This window comes from Protopterus annectens, chromosome 3.part0, assembly GCF_019279795.1.
Source record: "Protopterus annectens isolate FY-2018-M chromosome 3.part0, PAN1.0, whole genome shotgun sequence".
NCBI lineage: Eukaryota > Metazoa > Chordata > Ceratodontiformes > Protopteridae > Protopterus > Protopterus annectens.
In genome coordinates this window covers 945,850,789-945,865,161 of record NC_056731.1, presented here as the reverse complement: position 1 = coordinate 945,865,161, position 14,373 = coordinate 945,850,789, and positions in this window count along the sequence as shown.

Here is a 14,373-nt window from a genome sequence, read left to right as displayed (position 1 = left end):
AGGCTCAGTCACTTTCATTTTGTTGAATAATCTCTACTCCAAAAGTAGCATAAATGAAGCAGAGCGTTTTTGTCAATGCAGTTATATGTAGGGCAGTACAGGATTGCAGCGGTCACTGTTGTCATCTCACAACTCTTGCTCCTTTGGTGACTTCAGTGAAAAATGTGCATGTCCTCCATGTGTTTACAATAACGCGAGTATCACAGAACCAATGATTTACATATAACACAAACTGTAAACATGCTGTTCTCAGAGATTAACTATTATGCCACTAGAGGGTGACCTTGCATCAGCATTAAACAATTCAGCTGCATTAACTTGAGCAAGTAACCTGATGAGCAAGAAGATTCTTTTAGTTAAATAAAAACTCTGATACACAATTGCATATGCATAATGCATGCAAAACAAAGATGAGCTAATAGCTCATTCAAGTAGAAGAACAAAAATACATTGCTAAAACTACCAGACGTCAACTCCAAGTTTTTACTCTACAGCAGGGATTCTTTACTAAGGACCTTAAAGGTGGCTGGTGGGACACTAGGATAAAATATCGGGAGGTCTATTGGCAAATTATTCTGAAGCAAATAAGGATCTGGCCTGAAACAGCTGTCTCAGCTCTGCAAGACTGCTTCGAATGCACTGAGTGGAATCTATTTAAAGAGGTTGCCACCACAAATCAATGCATTAATCTGGATGAATATACTGAAACGGTTGTGGGATACATCACAAAATGTGTTGAAGATGTCACCACCCTGAAAGATGTAACCATCAGAGCCAGCCAAACACCCTGGCTCACCAGTGAGGTATACAAATTACTGAGAGTGCGTAATTCTGCCTTTAAGGCTGGAGACAGAGATGCTTTGAAAAAGGCCAGGGGCAACTTGAACAAAGGTGTGAGAGTAGCTAAACAGGCCTACAGTCTGAAAATACAGAGACACCTCACTGACCAGAAAGATCCCAAGCAGCTGTGGAGAGGGATCTAAAACATCACAAACTATAAACCACCATCCATGATAACCCAGACTTTTTAAACAAGCTAAATATCTACTTCAATAGATTCGAGGAATCAAATTGAACCATACCAAATAGAATGCCAACCAATGCAGATGCCACATCACTATGCCTCAACTTGGAAGAAGTACACAAGAATCTACGTAGGGTTCACTCGGGCAAAGCAGCTGGTCCAGACATGATCCCAGGGAGGCTACTTAAAAACTGTGCTGATCAGCTGGCACCAGTCTTCACAGACATTTTCAATGTATCTCTCAGCCAAGAAAAAATGCCCAAATGCTTCAAGACCACTGACATCATCCCTCTGCCTAAAAAAACATCTCCAGCATCATTAAATGATTACCGACCAGTTGCACTTACCTCAGTAGTGATGAAGTGTTTCGAAAAAATGGTCAAGGATCGCATAACATCCTGCATACCTGCTACATTTGATCCTTTTCAATTTGCATACAGGCCAAATCATTCTACTGTGGGTGCCATAGCCTTAACACTTCATCACACCTTGGACCACCTGAAAAATAAGGACTGGTACGTATGCATGCTGTTCATAGACTTCATCTCTGCCTTCAATACAGTAATTCCACAACAACTGCTGTCTAAGCTGAGTAATCTAGGCATAAAAAACAAAATATGCAACTGGATCCTCGACTTCCTGACTGAAAAGCCACAAATAGTTTGAGCTGGACAACATCACTCAAACAGCATCACCCTAAACACCGGGGTCCTACAAGGCTGTGTACTCAGTCCACGTTTTTTCACAATTCTAACACATGACTGCACAGCTATGTATCATTCAAACAGAATCATCAAATTTGCAGATGACACCACAGTAATCAGCCTTATCAAGAAGGAAGACGAGGGGGGCCTACAGGGAGGAGGTGACCCAACACGTTCATTGGTGCACTGACAACAGCTTAACACTAAATGTTGGGAAAACCAAGGAAATCATCATCGATTTTAGGAAGGTAAATAAGCCACACACCCCTATCATCATCAATGGTGCCACAGTGGAGAGAGTTAATAGCACCACATTCCTAGGGATACATATCTCGCAAGATCTCAGTTGGGCCGCAAACACTTCCTACCTTATAAAGAGAACCCAACAATGTCTCCACTTCCTTAGGAGACTTCGTAGAGCTAACCTCCCCCAGAGGTCCTACTTACCTTCTACAGAGCCACGATTGAGAGCGTACTGACAAACAACATCGTCTGGTATGGAAATTGCTCTCAAGCTGATCAGAAGGCACTGGATAAGATCATTAAACAAGCCACAAAAATCATTGGTTCCAATATTCAATCCCTACAGGACATATATTCAAACAGATGCTATGGTAGAGTCCGAAAACTACTGAGGGATATACACCATCTGGCCTATGGACTGTTCAAACTCCTGCCGACAAGAAAGCACGACAGAAGCATTAGGTATTGGACATCCAGATTCCATAACAGCTTCTTCCCACGTGCTATCAGACCGCTGAATAACAAACCCATAGCCTAACCCGCTAAATAGGTAAACAAACATTATTTATGTGCAATATGTCATTGTTATTTACATAACTCTCTACATAGCTCACTTTACACATCTCTATCTGCACTATGAAAACTGTAAACTGTAAGTTTATGGCATATATTGGTGGTGGGTACGTTTTTTTTTTCCTACATGTGTGCCTCTTTCTTTATAGTACTATTTGTTATATATCCTTATATTTCTACTAAGTCTGCTCCTGTTGTTGTTGTATTGTTTTTGTTTCTGCTGTAAAAACTTTCAAATTTTTATCTATTTTTTATTGAGTTTATTTTTAGTATCTTATTTTGATTTCTATTTTCACTATTTTTAAATTATTATTAATCTTCCTTCTGTAAACTATAATTCTTATGGTACGAGCCTGAGTATCGAAATTTTGTGCAGTGACACGCACTTTTTCCTCTGTGTTGATCTGTATGACAATAACGTTTACTTTGACTTTGACTATTGAAGTTAAGGGCAGCTAGACTTTAAGAATAATTGGTTCAATAGTACTTTAGGACCATCCTACCGTAATTGCTGGATTCAAGGTTTTTTATTGATACCAATAATGTAAAAATACAACAAGCAGCGTGAGCAAAACAATGAAGGAGCACGTATATAACATAAGACTGCTATCTCAGCAGTAAACGATACGATCCAACCCAAATATAGGAACAGTCCAATAAATGAAACAAAATATAATTTGAATGAATAAACAGGATCCACGTATGCATAAACTATAAACAGAAGTTTATTTGGTGCACCTCAGGTAAGCGCTTTCGACATAAGCTTCATCAGACCTGAGTTCAAAAACATACAGACTGTTTAAATATTAGTTAAGGCGGGAAAACACTGTAATTAAAATCCAATTATTCAATTAAGTATCTAAATTTTATATACATATATATATATATATATAATGTAATTCATGTAGCATAGTTAAAATTCTTTAATGCATAATTAGTTTAAACATTTTATAAACTTTATAAGACATTAGTAATGGAACTAAAATAAAAAACTAAAATAAAAACCTACAAAAATAACTACATAACATAATTTGTAAAATCTACTAACTATGTTTGTATAAAATCTAACTATCTTATAATAATATATGCATATACATATCCCTAAATATAATATAATATAGACACTGAATACATCTATATGTATAAAGTGTATAGATGTGTGTACATATTATATTTTTAACTTTCTCATTTCTAAAAAAGGTTTCATAGGCACTTTTCCATTCAAACCAGGGGCTCTATCAGCTCTTAACTTTATAATCCATGTTGTTTCTCTTGATTCAGTGAATGTACCCACATCCCCTCCTCTAATATTAGTATGTATTTTCTCCAAGATCTTAAATTTGAATGAATGTTCATGTCCACAATCTCTAACATGCTTAGCTAAGGCGTTAGAGATGGTACCTTTTCTGATATGGTATAAGTGCTCCCGAATTCTGTCTCTAAGGCAATGGTAGGTTTTACCTATATAGAATGCGGGGCACTCTATACATGACGCCAAATAAACTACATTTTGAGACATACAATTTCCTTTAGTAAATGCTTTAAAACAACCAAGACCTGAAGGATGAGTGAATACCTCTTCTGAATCTATAAAAGAGCAAAAATTGCATGAATTACAAGGGGTTGTAATATTTATCCCTTCAGAACTTTCTGAAATTTCGTGTATTGGACAACATAATAACCTCTTAAGGTTCTTCTTATTTTTATATATGAACCTAGGGCTATCCCCTACGAGTTGTTGAATTTTGGGGTCTACTGATAAGATGTGCCAGTGTGCTCTAATAATATCTTTGATATCTCCCACATCACTAGTATAGAAAATCGGATAACTAATACTACCATCTCGAACACTAACATCCTGCGATACTACTGAACCATGAGAATAATTAGAAAAGCAGGGTGCAGCTACTCCACTTCTCAAATATTGTAAGTCCACCATACCTCTCTCTAAATCTAAATCATTATAACCACGTTCCATTAGTCTCTGTTTGAGATCAGATAACCCTTCACTAAACTCAAGATCATTTGGGGTATACCTGGATAGACGCATTGCTTGTCCTCTTATTATATTGCGATAAATATATCCAGGATGCATACTACTACGATGAAGTAACATGTTCTTATGACAGGGTTTCCTATATAGGCCAGTATTAATCAAACCATTTTCCAATTTCTCAATATAAATATCTAAGAATGGAATTCTTATTTTGGACCATTCAACTGTAAACTTAAGGAAATGGGTAGAAGAATTCATGTCTCTAACTAAATCATATAAATCTTGAGAGGTACCAGACCATAAGAAAAACAAGTCGTCCACGAAACGCCTGTAGAAAGGGACTGACTTGATATAGTGATTCATTTTAAACATGTGTCTGTATTCCCACTCAGCCATAACTAGGTTGGCGTAGCTATTGGCACAAGATGTGCCCATAGCTACGCCATCCCGCTGTAGAAACACCCTTTTGTCAAAACAGAATACATTTGATTCCAATACTACTTCCAAAAAATAGGTGACAAGTTCTACATCAGTCTCAGAAAAGTCTGAAGCCCTTCTCAGGTAACTACTAACCATTTCAATACCAGTAGAATTGGGTATTACTGTGAACAGTGACTGTACGTCCATTGTAACAAAACTATATTCTTCATAAGATGTATTCATATCAGTATCAAGAAACCTATAAAGATCTAATAAAAACTGCTTAGTGTCTCTCAGCACATAATTATTACTATTTACAATAGGTCTAAGTTTATGTTCAACATATACTGAAAATGGTTCTGTGCTCCAACCCCTTCCTGCAACAATGGGTCTCAATGGAGGATTCAACCTATCCTTATGTATTTTGGGGAGCCCTTGTATCACAGGTATAAGTGGGAACTGCACATCCAAAAACTGAAACATATTATAAGTTATAGTATCACTTTTTAAAAGATCTAATAACATATTATGTATTCTAGCTACAATAGGTTTAACTTCCTGTAAGGACAACGGGGTATAAAAATTTGTATCATTTAACATATTAATCATATCACTATTATACCTCTCTGTATCCATAACAACTAACCCACTACCTTTATCCGCAGGTTTAATAACAATATTTGAATTCTCACGTAGTTTCCTTAAGGCTTGTCTTTCATTAAATGTAAGGTTAAATGATTTCTTCTTATATGTAGTATTTTCCTGACTCAAACGATAGAGGTCATCTTCAACCAGCTTACTATAAGCTGCTATTAAAGGCTGAACGGGTGGTACATAAATGCTAGGTTTCCTTATCTCTTCTAATATAGCTGCAACACTACCTTGAAATTCAATTTTCAGTGATAAATTACGAATAAACAACTTAAAATCACGTAATGTTTCATCAAGTTTACTAAAAGTAGTAGGAATAAAAGTGAGTCCTTTTGAAAGGACTCTCAACTCATTTATTGTCAGATTATATCTAGATAAGTTACATACTATGTTACTCTCTTCCCTTCTCACATTTTCTTGATGCTTTGGGACTGAGTATAGTCGGGGGAGAACTTCCTTTTCTGTCGCCCCCGACTCATAGAACATGTCCTCCCTTCTCTGGTAACAGACCTGATTGGGAAAGGATGTTCTTTATTAAATATCCCATTACTAGAAGAATCCTGTTGGATAGAAGGAACAGGGAGAATAGATGAATTACCTATAAATGTACTAGTTGAGCTAGGTTGTTGTGAGAAAACTTTCCTACGTACTACTTGTTCTAATTTCTTTGGTTCAGTAAGTGATGGAGTGGCTGCCTCACTAACAGTATGTATATCAGTACCATCAACATTTAATAAGCCATGTGAATTAATATCTGCATGACCATCTATACTGGTAACTGTATTAACAACAGTATCATTATTATCAATAAGAATCTCATTATTATTTGTAGCAGCATTATTGCTCCTTAAATCAACTTTCCTATTGTCAGAAGCAATAACAGAATTACTAACATCATTATTCGTAGTTACAGTAGTATTAGCATTCCACCTTGGCCAAGTGAAGATATTCCCCAAATTGAAATCAGTAATATCTCTTTGTAATTTAGCTTTCTTTTGATTATATAACCTCCTTTCATACCGCATCACATTGTCTAACAGTATATTACAGTAATTATCAACTGCAGTTACTGGGAAGCTAGAAAAAATATTTGTACGCTGTTCTAAAATGTCCAAGCGTAACTTCTCCTCTATAGGAGTAAAGAATTTGTTCATAAGTCTCATGTAATTGAGGCTTACCTCAATATTTAACTTCTGCCATTCAAATAATAACTCTGGATACTGTGTAGCCGTCGTAGGCATCTTTAAAATCCGCAAGCCTCTGGGAATAAGGCGCCTCTGAATGCCTCAAGCAAGCAATCCATATGCATAAGGCAACCTATCTCAAAGCAAAGCACGTGTCACATCAACACTCTCTAAAAAATTCTGGAATGGAGTTAATAACCTTTCTGTAGGAACTCCTCCAAAAGAGATAACTTCTCTAGGACATATTCCTTCTCCATATACTAACCTTATACCATCTGACTTTTTCTCAAACCTTCCAGCCATCATCATCCCTCCCACTATCACAAAGTCAAACCCTGCCCTCCTGAATACCTTCCTTTATTGTTCTTCACAAAATTTACAACCAAACACATTACACCTCCACTTGAACAAAACCCTGTAGACTTTTGAACACGCTCAAACAACCTATGATTCCTCTACCACTGCAGAGACTATGCAGTCACACCGCAAAAATATATAACCTTAGCCTCACCACTAACACCATGCTCACAACTGGAATTCAGCCTTTATTAGACCTTTTCATCACAGAATCCAAACCTACTTCAGCCAAGTACTTTTGGCGCAAGCTCCTTACACCAAGTCATATAAAATCTACTTCAAACAGACCTACTGCAACTGAACAACTGGCCCATCTCAAAAATACTACTTCTCCAACAATCCCCAACCAAAAAAAAAAATCTGTTTTTTGGCACTAAAGAGAAACTAATAGAAGCCCCCTCCCATTTGACTGTCACATACCTTGGCAACAGGATTATAGAAACACTTCATTCAGGTACCTAACAATCTGGCTTGACTAGTGTCTCAAATTTCAGGAACATATTCAAAAACTCAGAAAAAAATCAAATACCTTCTCTTTTCGGCAGATAAAATATTTCAATACCTTTCACTCTCAGCTACAGCAGCCATTGACAAAGACGTCTTATTTGCTCAAATGGAACATGGCCTGCTCGTATTGTCTTCTGCTGACAAAAAAAAGTTAACAGGTCTACAAATCTCTCCTTCCTCCATGAGTTATGTCTCTCATCGCCCATGGAAATGTGCATGCTCAGTTGAGCAATTATGTAAGCTAATCCCACTATCCACTACATAATGTAGTAATTTAGTCACAATTACATTGCCTGAAAGACTGCTCCCTTTCAGCTACCAGAGTTCTAGAACCCCTCCATGGAACATAGCTATAGAACGGCCAAACAATTTTATAATAGCCTACCAGTGTTCTTTCAGTTTTATCTGCTTATATCTTATGTTTAACTGCTCCCAGCATGCACACTGCCTTGTGATATAGTATATTCATTGCCCCCACCTATCAATTTCATAAACCTCTTGCAAGCACTCCCCACTTACACTATCACTTAACTTACTGCTTTCACATTTCTATCAGTAGCAACATTTTTTTCCTGCATAACAGAACCCTGTCTATAATTGTATTCTTTACTTTCTTTTCCTCACTTCCTTCTCCCTTCTAATTTTTCTTGTCTAGCTGTTCTCAGTTCCTGTCTTAACCTTGTATTCTATAAAGAACAACTTCTGTCCCTTTCGCTCTTCCCCTTAACTTTTATTAGTTTTCTTACCTTTACTTGAGAATTTCGACCACTCACTGATAGTTGTTTCTGTAGTGCTTCACGTGCTGTTCTAAAATTCAGTTCCATATTTCCAGGTACTCTTAACAGCCTGGAAAAAAGAGTGAAATCTCTCCATTCACCTTGGCTATCTCATTCCACCCAAGCCCTAATGCACAAAAGGGATGCTGCATGGAAACTTTGGTTAAAATCTCAATCTCCCAACCAGCTACAAACCTACAACTTTGGAACTTAACAAAAAACAAGTCAACAATAACAAAAAAAAACTACTATATCGAACCACAAATTCACCAAAAAATTCTGGGTGACCATTAACAAGATTCTCCTAGCATACAAGCCTTTGCCGTAATGACTCTCCCTTTGCAACTGCCACAAAGTACAACTCCTACTTCATAGACTCCATAGTCTCCCTAACTCAAAATCAACACAACTCAAATTAAACTCCACCTCTCTCACCTACCCACAACAATGATACCTTTTCTCTAAAACCTGTCTCTACCTCGGTCATTAAATCTTTGTTGTCTAAACTTAAGCCCTGTTCCCTCTCAGCAGACAATCTACAAATTGAATTCCTAAAACTTGTGGCTAAGTCCACAGTTTGGCCAGTCTCCATACTGATCAACAGGTCAATCAAAAATCTACAGTCCCGTCCATCTGGAAACAATTCCATGTTATTCCACTTCATAAAGGTGGAAACTCTGCTGAACTTACAAATTATAGACCTATAGCTATACTGTCCCCTCTCTCAAAAATACTCAAAAAATGCATACACAAACAACTTCTAAATTATCTCTTACATGAAAATCTACTCTCCCCAACCCAACATGGATTTTTCCCATACCGCAGCACAACCACTGCCTTACTCTCATTCACTGATACCATCATAAAAGCCAGGGAAAACAATAACTTGGTATCCCCCTCTTTCTTGACCTCTCCAAAGCCTTTGATGCAGTCTCCCACCCTAATCTTGTCTCCATTATGTCTGCTCTCAGTTTCTCTAACCCTAGTCTCAACTGGTTTTCCATCTACCTTTCCAGTCAACAGCAATCATTTAAGTGGCTTTCTTCCTATTCCCAGTTCCTCACAGTTAACACTGGGGTACCTCAAGGCTCCATCTTTGGAGCTATTCTTTTTAACATTTTTATAAACTATCTGCATTCATCCTGCCCTCACTCCACACTTGTACAATATGCCAATGAATCTGCTCTTCTGACAATCTGCCGCACCTCCACTCCATCACCCAACAATCCTTTAAGTCTACTGAAAGCTGGCTTAAAGAAAACCAACTTCAACTCAACCACCCACCCAAAAAAACCCTAAACTACTGCTATTTCTCGCAAAAATTAAATGCTGCTATAAACCAACCTTTACTATCACATCTTTTGATAACATCAAGACAGAAGTAGTGCCACACAGCAAACTGTTTGGTATTATCATTGATGATCAACTTAAGTATGATCTCCATATCCAAAAAGGTATTTATAAAACTCACCAGAAACCTGGCTTACTCTATAGATCTAAAAAATTTCTAATGACTCCAGACTCTCTCTTGCTAATGCGTATCTACTTCCCACTCTACTCTATGCCTCTCCCATTCTAACCAACATAAAATCCACCATAAAAACCAAAACGGAACTCTGCTATAACAAAACTGCCAGATTTGCAGCTAATCAGCCCTTCAACTCACACTACTGTCTATCTCTAAAAACCTTGAACTGGCTTGAACTACTTCACTATCTCCTCCTCTCTCATCTAGTTCTTACACACTTCATACTAAATAAACCTACTTCCTGCTCATCCATCTCATCTGTCATCACCTATTAACCACTCCCCCAGAGCTCTGACCAACTGCTCTTGAATATCTATAAACATAAAAGATCTATAGGCCACAACCTATACAGTTGTACGATGGATGGTCTTAGCCTGAGACATCAGATCCATACCAAACTGTCACAATTTAAAAAAACTACTAAAAGAAAGACTCCTTAATAGCTGGCTCTGTTCCTGCCTTAACCCTGCCTAGTGTCTCCATAACCCACTTCACAACCCTGCCTAGTCTGCCAGTAATGATAGTAACCATTTCTTCCTTTCTCCTTCCCTATCCTACTTAGATACCAGTCCTCCTCCTATTTATCTCACTTCTACCATCTATACTGCCCTGCTGTCTTCTGTTACTATTCTGTTTATCTTTTCCTTCCTACTTACTTTTAACATCACCCCATTACTACTCCTATTCAAAACTCTTCATCTTCTTCTCTGTATCCCCTTTTCTCAGTACTAACCTACAAATACTTATCCATTACCTCATATATTTTTTATTAAATACTGTACTTAATCTATTCTGCCTCTTCTATACCATCATCTAACTATCTGTAGCTATAAGCTGATTTGCCAGTAAACTTGTCAGTCCTCAATCTACATTCCAACTACTCTAGTTTTATCTTATCTTACTGATGGTGAAACTTACTATATCTTGTTTTATATTATACTATTACCCAGCTACTTGATGCTGAAACCTAATTGTAATTGCTAGATTCTATTCTCTGTGTACTTATCTAATTTTTTATATATTTGGAGATTTTCTCCCTGGGCCTCCGCTGAAAATGGATTTCTGCCCAGTCGGACTTTTCCTGGTCAACAAATGTCAAATAAATAAAAATAAATAAATAAAAACTTACAGTTCATAACAAATTCCCTTAGAAATGAACATCACTGCCTTACACTACCTAAAGCCAAACTGGCTACCAGTTCAAGCTAGAGCCAACCTACTGCTTTGCTCTCTTTTCTTCAAACTGCTCAGACAAGACACCCTTACTCCTCTGGTAATGAAACTCATCACCTCAGCTAAAGCCTATAGTCTCAGAAATCAAGCCTCCTCAGGACCCTCACTCCAACCGCTCTCAAGCTACAAAGCACTATTTTTTCTAGGCATGCTCCAAAACCATGCAATCTCTGCCCCACACACACACACACACACACACACACACACACACACACACACACACACACACACACACACACACACACGCACACACACACACACACACACACACACACAGAATTTACTAAAAACTCAGATTTCAGGCCTGACTGTAAACAGCATCTACCTGATTTCTACAAATGCAAATGCAATGCTACAGGTCATATTAGTCAATCATCAATGTCACAACTTTACAAACTCCAGCCAACAGCTTCCAAGTCACCTCACTCTGTTGACCAGATTGTAATTTGCATACTGTAAATATATAAATTTGTCCATTGATCTGTCACTCTCACTAACTCTATATGCACATCTTTAAATATCCACTTGTTTTCTCTCTTTCTCTTTGATTTCTAGCATACTATTCTTATTTCTACACTAATACCTCTATGTAACCATTCAATGAATGTATACTTTTTTAAATTACTTTCAAGTGAAAATGTCTACATACTAAGACTATGTTTGCATTATTAAAATTTGCAAGCTCAGTATCTCCTTGATGGAAATCTTTTCAGCAGTTACATTCTTCTAATGTTTGTTGTACAAATACTATCATTTTGTTACTGTTATATAATACTAAGGCTGAGCCTGTAATTGGTCTGTTGTGATCACTGCTCTACCCCAGTAAACAAAATACAAATAAATAAATAACTAGACAGACAGATGAATAAGTAGCAAGACAGACTGATTGACAAATATTCTTTCCTTTGAGATAGTAAAAGTAAATGTCTAAAAACCCTATAATTAGCATCTATGTATAACAAGTCATATGCCACTATTGCCTTGAAAGTTATAAAAGGGCATGTGCCAGTCCCACTTTGAAAGTTATTAATAAAATATTCAGGGAGAGTTATCTTTATATAATCAAGAGTAAAGGGCTCCCAAGATTGACATTAAACTCTCAGGGACTGTGATGCAGCTCAGTGTTGAATTTGGGCATAAGGCATTTACTGCCTTCCGTGCAGGTCAAATTTACCTTGTTCCATATTTACTGAGAGTTGTCTTTCTGAAACAGTAAATGAAAAGAAAAAAGAAAAACTGTAAAATGTTTTTCAGATAATAAAATATGTACATACACAAATGTCAATGCAGTTGTTCAGTTACTAAGAAGAGAAGGAGGGTTCCTTTAGTTTTCCATACCATTTTAAGGGAAGGCAGGAAATAAGCAATGTATGTAATATTGGAGTGAATGAAAAGAAAACACATATGTAAACTGCATAAAAATAAAGGAACTGTTATTAGGTTTGTTTTCTTTTCTATTACTATATATGTTTCAATGGCACTTTTAAAAATGTCATATTTAATAAATATGTTTAAAAATGCCCCTTCAACTGAAAGGACTACTAGCAAAAGTATATTAACACATTCCTCCAAGAAGCACAATCTGGTGATATCCATCTAAATCCTGGACCCCCCATCTCAATATCACAAGTCAAACATCCATATCCACATCACAAAGAAAGACCTTAAAATAGCATGCATCAACATGGTTAACTCAAGAACAGCCCTGCACACTAGCAATCATAAGAAATATGGCTTAAGGATGATTTCTACTCAGCATTCTAAATTGCTTCCAACTATGCAATCTATAGTGACACACGACATGGAAATAAACTAGTGGTGGTAAACATATTCTACTTATACATCCAAGGAACTTATAAAAATAATGCTAACCATCTCCCCTAATGACAAAAACCCAATATGGATTCTCTAATCTTTATTATACCTATATTAACCTTGCATGTGGCTATATACCTCTAGCCAGCTCCATCACAGCGATGGAGAATGTCATCTAGCAAATTTTCTCATCTGGGAAAAAATCTGATTCTACCATGTGACATTAATATTATTGCCTCTATACCAAAAGCCACATAACAGATAAATATTCACTGCTACTAGGCTTAAACCAAATAGCCAAACAAGCAACTAGACCAAACAACATCTCTGGAAATTACACATTAGACCTCATTATAACTAATATAGCCCACAGATGTCTACAGATAGAGGTTCTTCTAAATAACCTCAGCAATCATTGCCCATAATCCCATATTGGACTTACAAGATGCCTGAATCTCCATCTCAAATAATTTCAGGAAGGCTTATCTCAGAAGCAAAACAAAACACTGTAAACACCCTGCTAAAAGCAACTGAGCAGACATCATTGTACTCTGGAAATAATATAACTTGTTTCCTAAATTCAGAACTTCCTTTTCCCTCTTTTATAAGCAAGAAATATCTTTATTAAATTATCAGTTATGACATAGGCAATCCTGCATTTATATAAATGAAAACAAACCATATTGACATAAGTTTAGTTGCAAACATTATACATAATTTATAATCTAGCCAGTCATTGTCAGTGAGACATTACATAGCTCATTCATATCCTGCCTTCTTTTAAATCTCATTCCTCCTCTGCATGTATTGTTCCCACAAGTCCCATTTTTGTATATAATTTGCTCCTACTCCTTTCTAAAGATCCCATTTGCAGTTGTTTTATCTCTGCTACTATATTCACTACTTCTAGTACAGCTAATTTAGACTTTGATTTCCATTTTCTAGTAATTGCTTTTTTGTCAGCCACCATAATTAGACTCAGCAAGGCCTTACTATGTCTAGGCAATTCCGACTGTGCATCGTACATCACAAAAATAATTTCCTTAGTTATACCAATTTGCTAACCCAGTATGTCTGATAGAGTAGTCTGGAGGGAATTTTTTTGAAGTCTGCCAACTTATTACACTCCCAGAAAATATGTTCCCAATTACCTCTTTCTTCCCCATCACACATCCAACATTTGTTATCTACCTGAGGAAAACTTCTTTGGAGTCTACTTGGGATATAAAAATACCTATGTAAACACTTCCAAGCAAAGATCTTAAATCTTCTAGACTTTATTGCATATTTGGGAGATATACATATATCCCCCATTGTTTCTTTGTGAATTGCTAATTCAGTCTCTCTTCCCAATCCTTTCTA